Here is a 13,581-nt window from a genome sequence, read left to right as displayed (position 1 = left end):
GTTTGGTTGTCCTACACCAGGCGGATATGTCACTTTTGCAGAGTCAGCAGAGATCACACTGTCATCAACGGAAAATTAATATGCATTAGCCTCTCCGCCTCTGATGATCGATTTGCAGGCTTCATATATACAAGACAATATACATTATTGAACCACAAAATTAATGATCTCTCTCGAACTCTCTCTCTTTCTCTCTATATATATATTGATCTCTCTCTTTCTCGCTCTATATATATATATATATATATATACATACCTTTGATACAATAAAAAGTGTAAGAGGACAAGAAAACATAAGCGCCAAAGAATCAACAGCTCCATCTTTGTGTTTTGCTGTTCTTCTGGTGCTTGCAGCCCTTTCCTGCCCAAGTCAAATTCAAATGGTTCCAATGAGTCTAGGCCATTGTCGACGGATCAATTTCTCTGCATGTCTGTGGAAAGATGTTCTACTGTTCATACTTGGTGACCTTTAATTATAATAACAATAAAAAATTGCAAAAATTAATTCAAACTTATTAATATAATAATAATAATTTTACAACAAATTTTATTAATTGAAAGTTCAATTATTTTACTAATATTATAAATAAAATTAGTTGTATAAATAAAATAATAAAAAATAGTAATCTTGTAAAATTAATTTTACTATAAGAAATTTATTAATTTTCAAAATAATTTATAGGATAAATTTTTTAAACTATCCTTATGTTTTAGCTAATTGATTAAATGTATCCTTACTCTTTTAAAATTGACTAAATGTTTACCCTTAGAACACTCGTTAGTGAACCTCGCCAACCCCTACCGGCGCTGGCCTGTAGGTCATCAGCGTTTGCAACGATGTCTCCGTGTCGGAGCGCATCCCGCCGAGCACGTAAAGCACACCCTGCCGTGACAGCGATGCGCAGGCGAAGCCAGGAGGGCACACAGGTTTGACGCAGGGCATGGGAGGTAAGATGAACCAACGACCCGATCGTGGGTCCACGGCTTGCCATTCAATCTTGCCCGTCGGTTTGTGAAAGGCGAAGACGAAGACGTAAAGCGTAGAGAGCGAGAGGGTTTTCTTGGAAAGCAGAAAGTTGGGGTTTGTGATGGCTCTGTTCCAAGACGAAGACACAGAACGAACCAGCATCTGATAAGGGTAGGGGAGATGTAAAAGACAGTGCTCGGCGATCTCGTCCGGTAACCCAGGAATCAATGGCTCTGAGTTCTCCTGATTCTCTTCAGAATTCTCAACCGTTGGAGTCGTTGATGCTTCCAAAATTGCCATTTTCAAGCCCTTCTCTGCAAATCCAAAATTCCAGCGAATGAGAAGCGAGAAGTGGAAAGTATGAACAGAGTAAGAGACTAAGAAGTATAAAAAACGGTGAACTTACAGAGCTTGCTTGATTGCTCAATAGCTTGATGGATTGGTTTTGCGGGATTTTTTTCCTTTTTTTCTTTAATTTTTAATTTCTGATCGGATTGAAAGGTGTGTCCATGACCACCCCTAATTAAGAATATCATAAGCCTGCAATTTATATATCTATATTTCCATCTTAATTTCTACCCGATATATGAAATTTCACTCGGTTAAAACCTTCCAACTCTTGGTGTGTCAATTGATCACTTTATTTGTATCTTACGTAAGTTTTATGACTATTTCCTGTCATCCTTTGCATTTATTAGTTCTCAAAGACCTTGAATATAATTCCCTCCACCAGCTTCAGAGATTTTGAAAATTGAACACATTGCACCAAACCAAACCAAAGTTTTATGGTTGTTCATGGTGTGCAATACGACTGGTTCTATTTGTCAACGACCTTGCCTTTGAACGGAGCTACAGGGAGCCTGAAACAGAGAAGATGAGGAAGCTTCGGGGAGAACCCGGTATGAATGCTCCGAAGCTCAAGTTAGAATTCTTAGGCAAGATAAAACCAGATGGCACAAAGTTCACGTACCTTGTTCTTGGGGGTAGGGAGCCTTTTATAGCCACCTTGTGCATTCACTCCTAAGCTTCTGTCAGGCCGGGTATGATTACCTCTGGGCTCCTACCAGTTCGGGTGTCATCCCCTCTACTGGACAGAACCGCCACTGCTCCCTTTTGTCGGAGCCACCTCTGCGACTGGCGATGACGGTGGCAGGTGACCGTTGAAGTGTGGCTGTCAAGTGTCAGATCCCAAGTCAGTCAGGTGCGCTGCCCTTGGATACGGACCTCCTCAGTGTCAGGTATGGTACGTTTGTTCAGTTCGGCGTCTTGGAGGCAAAGTGCTGGAGTGGTGAGCGAGGTGAAGTCTTGAGTTCGGATAGGGGAGTGCCCCGAACTGCCATGAGGCGGGTCAGTTCGGGTCATTGCCTTGTGTGTCTCGGGGCCTAAGGGAGAGTTCGGGCTCCTCGTAGGGAGTTTCGGGCTCCTATTAGGGAGTTCGGGCTCCTCGTAGGGAGTTCGGGCTCTTAGTAGGGAGATTGGGCTCCTCGTAGGGAGTTCAAGCTCCTAGTAGGGAGTTCGGGCTCCTTGTTCGGATTGCTGGTGGGGAGTTCGGGCTCCTTGTGGGGAGTTCGGACTGCTGGTTTCCTCCCTTTGGTGCTTGCCCTAGGTGCGCTGTTGTGCCGAGCTATTTGCCTTTGCCACGTGTTGAGTGATTACGAGGTCGGGCCAAATCTTCCTTCATCAATTGCCCCCCACTCCTCGTGCTAAGGGTCTTGCCTTGGCGCGGGGAGTTCGCAAGGTGGCAGGTGGATTTGTCTCGTACTTCGAATCTCGGTTGACTGATAGCACGAGGTGCATTGTTAGGGTTAGTTTCTTCGAGCGCCCAAAAGACGGAAAACGCGCCGACCTGCCTACAAATGCTGCCAGACGTGACAACGCACGCTTTATTTCAAAATCAAAAAAGCGCGCCGCTGGGAGATGTGACAGCAGGCGTCCTTTCAAATTTTGAAAACGTGCCGCTGCCGCCTTTAATGTGAGGAAACGTGCGTTGGCGTTCCGTCAGTTTCAGAAAGACGTGCGCCGATGCTCTGTCAGTTTCAAAAAGACATGCGCCAATCACGTCTCGATCTCAGGGGACGTGCGGTCAACGCGACTGTGGGCCGTCAGATTGGCTTTGATCAGTGTTGTTGCTTCTCAGTCACTGTGGGTATAAATAGCGAGGGACCCCAGTCGCTTTGTCACTTCTGTGCTTTGCCTCTTGAGCTCACATCCAAGTTTCAGCTTGCGTCCAGGCTTTCAGTTCGCGTTCAAGGTTTTCGCTCGTTCAAGTTCCCGTAGTCTTGTTCAAGCTTTTTTCTGGGTGAGTACCTTCCTGGAATCCACCTTCTCTCCTCAATGTCTAGCTCGGAATGCTTAGACGATTCTTCAAGTGGGTCAGATGAAGGTTCTACGAACCGAGTCACATCCCCTGATAGTCCTAGCGAGCCGGAGGTAGAGCTCGAGGAAGAGTTCGAACCCGTAGGTCGAGTCGCCTCGGGTAGTTTGCCGTCCACCTCTCGTCAGGGTCGGACGTTAGACAAGTTTGGCCCCTCGACCATGACGCCTGAGGGGCTCCAATCCCTTATTACCTATTACAATTTGCCTGGGGAGTATGCTTACTTCATACCTTTGGGTAGCTTTCCTTGGGAACACGGTCCTGATGAGATTGTGATATTCCGGGAGCAGCTCGCTACGGGGCTGCGATTGCCTTTTCATCCCCTCCTTGTCGAGGTCTTGAATCACTTCGGCGTTACGGTTGGCCAGCTTCACCCGAACTCCATTCGTAATTTGGTGGGGACAATCTCCCTATTTAGCGAACATGGCTTTCCTTTAGACTTGGAGATCTTCTCTTCCATCTTAATGCTTAAGAAGCAAGCGGGTCTCCTCCTCGGGCGTAGGCAGACATATTACCTATCTCCTCGCCCGGGTTTTAAGCTTTTACACTATCTTCCTAACAAGGTCCCGACGTGGAAGCATGACTACTTTGGGGTGCGAAGTGTGCTGGGATGGCCGTTTCAGACCGGGTGGGGGGTGGCCGCCCCTGACTCCAGTGTTACGCTTGACAAAGAGACGGTGAAGGGCCTCCGGCAATGGGCACAGCTTGGGTTAAATTGCCAACAGTATCTGACGGAGACCAAGCTCATTGCGGCCGACCTGAGTTCGGGTAGGTTCCTTACTTGGAGGTTCTATTTTGCTCTATCTAGGTTTTTTCTGATGCCGAACTCTTTTTTGTAGGTGTGATGGACTCAGGAGGGACACGTTGTGGGCACTTGTTTCAAGGCATTAAGAGGAGGAAGCGAGTCGCGAAGCGAACTCGCGCCGAGCTACCCCGGGATGCGGAGCCCGAGGTACTAGACTACCCGTCAGGGGATCCGCCAAGGGAGCCCGAGATGGCTCCTCCAATGCAAGAAGCGGCAGGGGGCCCGTATGCTGAGACTACTTACACGGGGGCTCCCACCTACTCTGGTGCTCCTGCTTACTCTGGGTCTGCTCATACGCGAGTTAGGCCCTTGGGCTCGGGGGCCCCAGGGGAATTCAGGAGTGTGCTGTCGCCGACCTACGCTCTTCAAAAGAGTAAGGAGGCCATTTTCACCAAGGAGGTCACGGCATGGACTGATCTCCCTCTACACCAGGTGGCCTGCCGTGCTGTTACTCATGCCATGGTGGTAAATCAGACTTTTTATCGAGATCTTTTGCTTTTATCCTTCTTGCTGTCATTCTTTTGATGACTCGTTCTTTTTGGTAGGTGAACTCTTCTATCCACGCCTTGGCGGCCCAGGTGGAAAGGAGCTCGAGGCAGGTGCGAGCTGCTGAAGAGGCTCTTCGTGCTGCTGAGACGACTTCTCGAGCTGCTGAGGCGGCTGCTTGTGCTGTAGAGGCCAAGCAGCCGAGGTCTCAGAGAGATGCCTAGGCCATGGGAGTCGTAGTGAAGCACATGGCGGACTTGAGGCTGGATTTGCAGCATCAGGTCGAATACCTTTAGGAGGACATTAGGGATTACCCTCTAAGGTTTCAAGCTCGTATGCACCCCCGAGTGCTTTCTTTACTCTGTAGGGTCCTTCCCAATTTGGTCTGAGTTTTCCCACGCCGGGTTCGGGTGCCATGATCTTACGGAGAACCAGGTCGCCGACGCGGAAGCTCCTCTTCTTTACTCTGGTGTTGTAGTACCGAGCTACTTTTTGCTGGTAGGCCGCTGTTCGGATGTGCGCGAGGTCTCTTACCTCATCCAGTAGGTCGAGGTTGATGCGTAACTCGTCTCCGTTTGTCTCATCGTCATATGCTTCTAGTTGTAGTGTAGGTATTTCGATTTCCGCCGGGATTACCGCTTCGGTGCCGTAGGTGAGGTTAAAGGGGTCTCTCCCGTGGCGATTTTTTCCGTAGTTCGGTGAGCCCACAGAACACTTGGTAGCTCATCCACCCACAACCCTTTAGCTCGGTCTAGTCGTGCTTTCAGTTCGCGGAGGATGACTCTGTTCATTACTTCTGTCTGACCGTTTGCCTACGGGTGTGCACCCGATGTGAAGTTCTGACGAATTCCCATATTTTGGCACCATTCTTGGAACTTGATATCCTCGAACTGTTTGCCGTTGTCGGAGATCAGTACCCGAGGTAGCCCGAAGCAACATACTATGTTCTTCCAAAAGAAGTTCTATATGTTTCGGGCTATGACTGTTGCCAGAGGTTCAGCTTCTATCCACTTTGTGAAGTAATCTACTGCCACCACTAGGAACTTTCTCCCACCTGTTGCTGGCGGGAATGGCCCCAGGAGATCGATGCCCTATTGTGCAAAGGGCCATGGACTGGTGAGGTACTTGAGGTCGGCAGCAGGCTGATGGTGGATATTGGCATGCTTCTGACACTTGTCGCATTTTCTGACAAGCTCGACGACTTCTGCCTTCATCGTTGGCCAGTAGTATCCTTGTCGAAGTGCCTTTTGGGCGAGGGCTCTGCCCCTAGGTGTTTGCCGCACAGACCTTCATGAGTGTCACGGAGTACGAGCTCGGCTTCGGCAGGTCGCAAGCAACGCAGGTAGGGGAGCGTGTAGGATCGTTGGTACAATCGTTCGTCTATTATGACGTATTTGGCTGCCTAGCGCTGCACCCTCTTGGCTGCATTGCGATCAGCAGGGAGGGTTTCATCTAGTAAGAAGCTCGCGAGTGGGTCGAGAATGCTGGGCCGAGGTAAGTCCTCTATGTATACGGTTCTCATGGCGTTGTGACTCATGCTAGCTAACCGGGATAGGGCATCGGTCTCAGTGTTCTCTGACCTCGGGATTTGCCTGATGAAGTGTGACTGGAAGTTGAGCAGAGCCTCCTTTACTTTTGCCAAGTATGCAATCATAGTGAGCTCGCGTGCTTCGTATTCGCCCGTAACCTGGTTGACCACAAGTTGGGAATCACTGCAGATAACTACGTGCTTTGCTCCTACCTTGCACGCTAGGTTCAGCCCAGCTATCAGTGCCTCGTACTCCGCCTCGTTGTTGGATGCCGCAAACTCAAAGCGTAGTGCGTATTCCAATTTCGTTTCGCTCGGGCCATGTAGCACTATTCCAGCCTCGCTGCCCTGCTGGTTCGAGGAGCCATCTACGTGAAGGATCCAGGGCTCTTCATCCCAGTTCGCTTTTGGCCTAACCAGGAGAGATGCTACACTGGCTGGTACTTCACGGGGTTCTGACTCTATTGGCTTGGGAGCTCCGGGCTCACCCGAACTGGGGATCTTGGGCTCGATCGGCTCAGGGGCTTTAAGGCTTGGGCCTTAATAGAAGTTCTTGGCTTGTATTGGAGGTCGTACTCGCTGAGTTCGGTGGCCCATTTTGTCAGTCGATCGGAAACCTCGGGCTTGAATAAAACTTGCCTCAGAGGTTTGTCAGTCAGGATGATGGTGTGAGCCTAGAAGTACAGGCGGAGTTTTCGAGCTGCTATCACTAGTGCGTATGCTAGCTTTTCTATCTGCGGATACCTTGTCTCTGCTCCCTGCAAAATTTTACTAACATAATAGATGGGTCGTTGGACCTGGTCTACTTCTTTTATTAGTACCGAACTGACCACCTCGTCGCTTGCCGAGAGGTACAGTTCTAAGACCTTGCCCTCCTCAGGCCAGGCTAAGGTTGGCACACTAGTGAGATAGCTTTTTAGCTCGTCGAACGTGAGCTGGCAATCTCGGGTCCACTCGAACCCTTTGCCTTTGATTGTTTTGAAGAAGGGCAAGCAGTGGTCTGCTGATTTGGACATGAAGCGGCTCAGAGCGGCTATGCGACTGTTTAGCCTCTGAACTTCTTTTACTTTCCGGGGTGGTCTCATATCTAGGATGGCCTTTATCTTGTCCGGGTTGGCCTCAATACCGCGCCGGTTGACAATGTACCCTAGGAACTTGCCCGAGGTGACACCGAAGACACATTTGTTAGGGTTCAGTTTCATTCTAAATTGACGCAGGATTTGGAAGACAGAATCTAAGTCTTGTATTAATTCCTGTGAAAACTGCGTCTTGACGACCATGTCGTCTATGTAACATTCTATTTTCGTGCCAATCAAGGGCCGAAACAGCCTATTTACAAGTCTTTGGAAGGTTGCCCCATCATTTTTTAATCCGAAGGGCATGACCTTGTAGCAGTATAGGCCGAACTCGGTTATGAAGCTGGTTTTTTCCTCATCGGACTAGTCCATCCTGATTTGGTTGTAGCCTGAGTAGGCATCCAGGAAGCTTAGCAACTCATGTCCCAAGGTCGCGTCCACTAGGCGGTCAATTCTGGGGAGGGGGAAGCAATCTTTCGGGCAAGCTCGGTTCAGGTCGGTGTAGTCGATGCACATGTGCCACTTGCCATTTGCCTTTTTCACCAGCACTGGGTTGGCTACCCAGCTCGGGTAATGGAATTCCCTTATGAAATCTGCTGCGAGGAGCTTTTCGACCTCCTCGTCGACTGCCCTCCAGTGCTCTGGGGCTAAGTTGTGTTTGTTTTGGCTAACGGGTCTGACTACACGGTTAGTATTAAGTTTGTGAGTTATCAGGCTGGGGTTAATACCGGGCATGTCGACCGCGGACCAAGCAAAAATATCTAAATTTTGAAGTAAAAAACTCACCAGTTCGGTTCGTAGTGGTTCATCGACGGAAGCACCGATCTGTAGTGTGCGAGTTGGGTCTGTAGCCAAAGTCAGGACTGCGATCATTTCCTTTGTGGGCGAAGCTCGTTCCTCGCCTTGCTTCGTAGGCCGCTCCAATTCAAGGTCATCGCCCGCCTTGGTTTTTCCCTTCAGGGCGGCAACATAACACTTGTGAGACTTGAGCTGGTCGCCCCGCGCTACCCCCACACCAAAGTCTATAGGGAACTTCATTGCCAAATAGTATGTGGAGACCACTGCCCGCAGGATATGCGTAATTGGCCGCCCTATTATGGCATTGTATGGGGAAGGGGTCGCAACCACCAGGAAATCATGGTTGAGTCTGACCGCACAAGGCCATGTGCCGACTTCCATAGGTACTGTTATTTTTCCGAGGGGCCTGACTTCCTCTCCGCTGAAACCCACCAGAGGAGTGTTCGCGGGCTTCAGCTCGCTCTTCTGTAACTATAGCTGGTCAAATGCTGACTTGAAGAGGATGTCCGCCGAGCTGCCTGAATCCACGAGTACGCGCCTGACCTCGAAGTTGCTGATCCTTAGTTTTATGACAAGTGCGTCATCGTGGGGGTAGTGGACCCCTCGCGCATCGTCTTCTGTGAAGAAGATCGACTCTTCAGTCTTTGGTCTCTTTGGGGGGTTCTGTTCCTCTTGGGCTGCTTCGCGAACTGGCGTCTGGGCTGCTGCCGAAGTGCACCCTGCTACCACCGAACCTCCCACTATTACATGGATGGTTCCCCGAACTGGCCTCTCTTCCGGAGGCTGTCGCTGCAACGGTTCGGCTGGTTTGCTGCTAGATTCGGGGGCATCCTTTCTATTCTCCCCTTGCCGACCTGCCTTATTGTTATTATTATTATCATGTTGTACAAAATTCCTTAAGTATCCACGACGAATGAGTCTCTCTATCTCGTCCCAGAGATTATTACACTATTCGGTACTATGACCGTGGTCTCTATGGAAACTACAGTACAAATTTTTATTTCTCTCGTTCGGATTTCCCTTTAGGCGAGGTGGCCACTTTACGTATGGGGCGTCCTTGATTGTCATTAAGATCTCAGTCTGCCTCGTGTTTAACGGCGTGTAATCCGTCCGAACTGCTAAGGGAGCTCGGAATGACTGGTTCGGCTTTGGCTCCCGGGCTGGGTTTTTTCTGTTGACTGGGTTGGAGGGCTCGCCTTCCCTCTTTCTTTTCTCGTTCCCGCTTTCAGTCCGTTGGTTGATTTCTTCCTCTGTTCTCATGAACTTATCTACGAGCTTGAGGAATTCGGCCACGGTTGCGGGTTGGTTAGCTACCATGTGCCATTTGAACTCTTTGTGCATTACTCCTCTCTTGGCCGCTGTGAGCTGCACCGCTGGGTCTAACCACGGTATCTGCAAGCACGCTTCATTGAACCGCTTGATGTAGCCCCGGATGGATTCTCCTTCTCTTTGGACTACTCAGAAGATGCTTTCCTCTGTTCTAGGGCACCGCTTGCTGGTGACAAAGTGTGCAGTGAAGACTTGCATGAACTGGGCCCAAGATCTTATCGATCCGGGGGCCAGGTTCCTGTACCAAGTGCGGGCTACCCCCTTGAAGGTGGTGGTGAAGGCCACGCACATGCACGATTCACTGGCCCTGGCGAGGTGCATTTAGGACTGGAAAGCACAAACGTGGTCGTTGGGGTCGAAGGACCCATCATACTTGTCCAAAAGTGGGAGCTTGAAATCTCTGGGCATGGGGACCGCCAGGAGTTCTGATGCGAGGGGGGAAGGAACTGAGAGAATCAGGGTAGCTTTTACCTCGTCCGAGCTCGTCTCTTCCTTACCTCTGAGCTCGGGCAGGACACGGGTGGCAGTTCGGCGACTTCGTCGGCACCTTCGTTGTTGAGTGGGCTTGGTACTGGCACTGCTGGCCTCTGTGTTGCCGAGCTCGATGGGCCCGGAATGCTGGTAGTCTGTTGCCAGGGCACTGAATCGGTTCTCCATGAGCGGGAACTCGGGCCTGGAACGCCGAGGTGCTGACCTTGCAGGCGAGGTTCCTGACCCGCCTGTGAGCTGCGAGGCGAGGGTGATTTTTCTATCTCTTCGGCTTGGGGACGAGGCCTGGCTGTTAGGGGGGTTCTGGGGCCGGGAGGCTTTTCATTGGTGGGGGCGTCCATCCTATGGGGAGGCCTTAACCGGCTTCGGAGCAGGGTGCCGAGGTGGAAGTAGTGGTTGGTTTAGAGGCAGTTGGGGGAACTGCTGTTGATAGTGATACTGGGAGATGTTGTGCAGTACTTGGTGCTGCTGGATCTGGTGTTGCTGGAATTGTTGTATTTGGGCTTGCATTGCCCGCATGAATTGCATCAGGTCGTCCAACTGGCTTTGGCTGGTTGCCAGGGGGACGGTAGTTGGCTTAGTAAAGGTTGTCTCGATAGAGAGAGGAAAGGGGATGCTCATGGCAGGAAGGTTTGCGGGCGCCACTGCTTGTGGCGCATTCAAACTGGGGATCCCATCCACCGAAAGGGGGATGGTGAACTGTCCGACGCACACCACGGGGACTTGAAGTTGTTCCCTGGTGGTGTTTGTCTCCATGCCACTTCTAGTGTTGCTGGAAGAAGCCATGAGTGTTGGGGTTTTGGGAGAAAAGAGGTTATGAGAGTTTAGAGGGAGGCTTTTAGAAGTGATTTCCCACAGACGACGCCAATTGATGGTGCGCAATCCGGCTGGTCCTAGCTGTCAACGACCTTGCCTCTGAATGGAGCTACAGGGAGCCTGAAACAGAGAAGATGAGGAAGCTCCGGGGGGAACCTGGTATGAATGCTCCGAAGCTCAAGTTAAAATTCTTAGGCAAGATAAAACCAGATGGCGGAAAGTTCACGTACCTTGTTCTTGGGGGATAGGGAGCCTTTTATAGCCACCTCGTGCACTCACTCCTAAGCTTCTGTCAGGTCGGGTATGATTACTTCTGGGCTCCTACCAGTTCGGGTGTCATTCCCTCTGTTGGACAGAACCGCCACTGCTCCCTTTTGTCGGAGCCGCCTCTGCGACTGGCGGTGACGGTGGTAGGTGACCGTTGAAGTGCGGCTATCAAGTGTCAGATCCCATGTCAGTCAGGTGCGCCACCCTTGGATATGGACCTCCTCGGTGTCAGGTATGGTACGTTTGTCCAGTTCAGCATCCTGGAGGCGAAGTGATGGAGTGGCGAGCGAGGTGAAGTCTTGAGTTCGGATAGGGGAGTGCCCCGAACTGCCATGAGGCGGGCCAGTTCGGATCATTGCCTTGTGTGGCTCGGGGCCTAAGGGAGAGTTCGGGCTCCTTGTAGGGAGTTTCGGGCTCCTTGTAGGGAGTTTCGGGCTCCTCGTAGGGAGTTCAGGCTTCTAGTAGGGAGTTTGGGCTCCTCGTAGGGAGTTCGGGCTCCTTGTTCGGATTGCTGGTGGGGAGTTCGGGCTCCTTGTGGGGAGTTCGGACTGCTGGTTTCCTCCTTTTGGTGCTTGTGCCCTGGGTGCGCTGTTGTGCCGAGCTATTTGCCTTTGCCACGTATTGAGTGATTACGAGATTAGGTCAAATCTTCCTTCATCAATTGTCACTGAAAGGTGCCATCACTAACTTAAATGCATCAAAATTGAATTGAAGGGTGTCATACAATTTGGATATACACAACTATGGCATATGTTGGGCATATAGTGGATTCAGATGTCAGCCTCAGCCCATGAAGGGAAGAAAAGGCCCTCCCGGCCCATAAGATAAATTAACCAGGTAAGACTGGCCACGTCATCCCTACCTGTGTGTGTGGATGTATGTGTATAGATGACTTAGAAAAACTTTCTCCTTGACTAACTTGATGGAAAGATAAGAAGACTTCACAGGATTACAGAAAATACATTTCGGCAAAATACGACCAGCAGCAGCCATGGCAGGAAAAATTTTATGCTGCTCAACAAATCTCATATTGTTTCAAAGGAGACCCGATTTTATCCTCACAATAAAATTGGTTCTCACACCGTTCTCAGCCATGTATTAACAACTTCTCAGTCCTTGTATATTTTCATTCATGCAAAGATGTTTCCAATGCACTACTCAAAGGGTTGTGAAGACAAAATCCAGATGATCAATTGGAAGGCTTCAACAGCAAACTACTGTGATCATGTCATGTGGACCAATGGCTATAGCTCATGTTTCAGATATGAAACTGATAAGAACAGATATTACACTTGATCTTAGCCAAAAGGCGAAGAGAGGTATAGTTCGATCTGACTCCTCACCTTCATTTTAGAGTTGCATACTTGCAACTATACCAATTGCAAGCAGCCATTATTAAGTGCTTCATATAGTTGTTTATGGCCCATCTAGGCCATCCATTTGAGATTGGCTGGAAATCAATGCTGCACCGTGCACATCCACCCCTAGTGGGTGATGACTGAGTGTATATCCTAATTTGTGATAATGGGGGTATGTATGCCTTCATCCAAAGTTCAGATCGGCTACCCAAAAGATACTATCAACCGCACAGAAAGAACATCTCAGTTGTCATATATGGGATTAGTTGGTTTTGGGTTCTCTTAAATTTCATCCCTAACTTAGATCTAAAGCTCAGATAGATTCATTTTAGGTCCAAATTTTACCTTTGTCATGACTCATGCGTTAATTGGGTTCGGACAGGGAAATTTCCAGGTCCAATTTTTCCTAATTTAGGTGGGGTTAGTTGGGTTTGGGTTGGGCCCTCCCATCTGCCAGCCCAAATCTGAATCCATGCCTGGAATTCCGTAGAACTAGAGACCTCAATTAACAACTTCAAATCCTTAAAATGGATAACCCACTAGTGAGTGTGGACCAGCAGTTCCAAATTCCAATTAATTGTGGCTGAATCCCATATCGGGAGAAAGAAGAGAACTCCACTCCCCATGAATTTTATATAAGATTCTTTTACGTTTTAACCCATTCACGCAGCCGCGCGGTGAGTACATAGCGAACTATTCTTTCGCCTTTTACTAAAGAATACCGTGTACTCGCCGCATTCAGCGGCATACGCCTATTTTTGGAGGGCTTTTCCATCTTTTGGAATGCCCCAACAATTATTTACTCCCAAGGTTTTACTGAAGTTAGACTTCATGTGGGGGGTTTTGGTTTTGGATGGCTGGTTTCTCTCTTCTATGCGTTTCATTCTCGCTTTGTCCTGTGTTCTTGGTTACAAGTGGAAAACTTCACCAAATTCACAAATGTGCAAACAGAAACTTCTCACCTCAAGGTTTTTTATTGTCTTCTATTTTAGTGAGGCCGGAACTCGGAACCATTTTAAAAACTGGCAAAAGAAAAACGTCTAGTTTTTTATCTTCACCATTTGACTCTCTTTGTGGTTTATCTCTTTGAGCAGGTCTCTCTAATGAGATCATGTTTACGCAAATTTTGACATGTAGGATCCAAGAACACGCACCTTTCTATATGGCAACTTCCAATCCTAGACCAAGTGCTGTAGTCTGCAGGCATTCAAATTCTTTACTTTTGATATGGGTTTTGGTTTGAGTTTTTAATGCAACTGACAGACTGAGCAATAGCAGCTCTGGCCAA

General features: G+C 49.2%; 1 non-coding gene and 2 pseudogenes across 1 annotated transcript; 1 reads left to right on the top strand and 2 right to left on the bottom strand.

Moving 5' to 3' along the window:
• Positions 1-778: 778 nt before the first annotated feature.
• LOC148855273 (F-box protein AFR pseudogene) lies at positions 779-1,267 on the bottom strand (annotated as a pseudogene).
• Positions 1,268-12,131: 10,864 nt separating this feature from the next.
• On the bottom strand, positions 12,132-12,258 carry LOC148855272 (U2 spliceosomal RNA; annotated as a pseudogene).
• A 703-nt stretch (positions 12,259-12,961) lies between these two features.
• On the top strand, positions 12,962-13,080 carry LOC148855271 (U5 spliceosomal RNA). Its single transcript, XR_016095137.1, has one exon. It is a non-coding gene; the product is annotated as a U5 spliceosomal RNA (small nuclear RNA).
• The last annotated feature ends 501 nt before the right edge of the window (positions 13,081-13,581 follow it).

This window comes from Nelumbo lutea, chromosome 4 (assembly GCF_056320005.1).
Source record: "Nelumbo lutea isolate HS-2025 chromosome 4, American lotus-T2T, whole genome shotgun sequence".
NCBI lineage: Eukaryota > Viridiplantae > Streptophyta > Magnoliopsida > Proteales > Nelumbonaceae > Nelumbo > Nelumbo lutea.
This window is presented reverse-complemented; position numbering and strand designations above follow the sequence as displayed.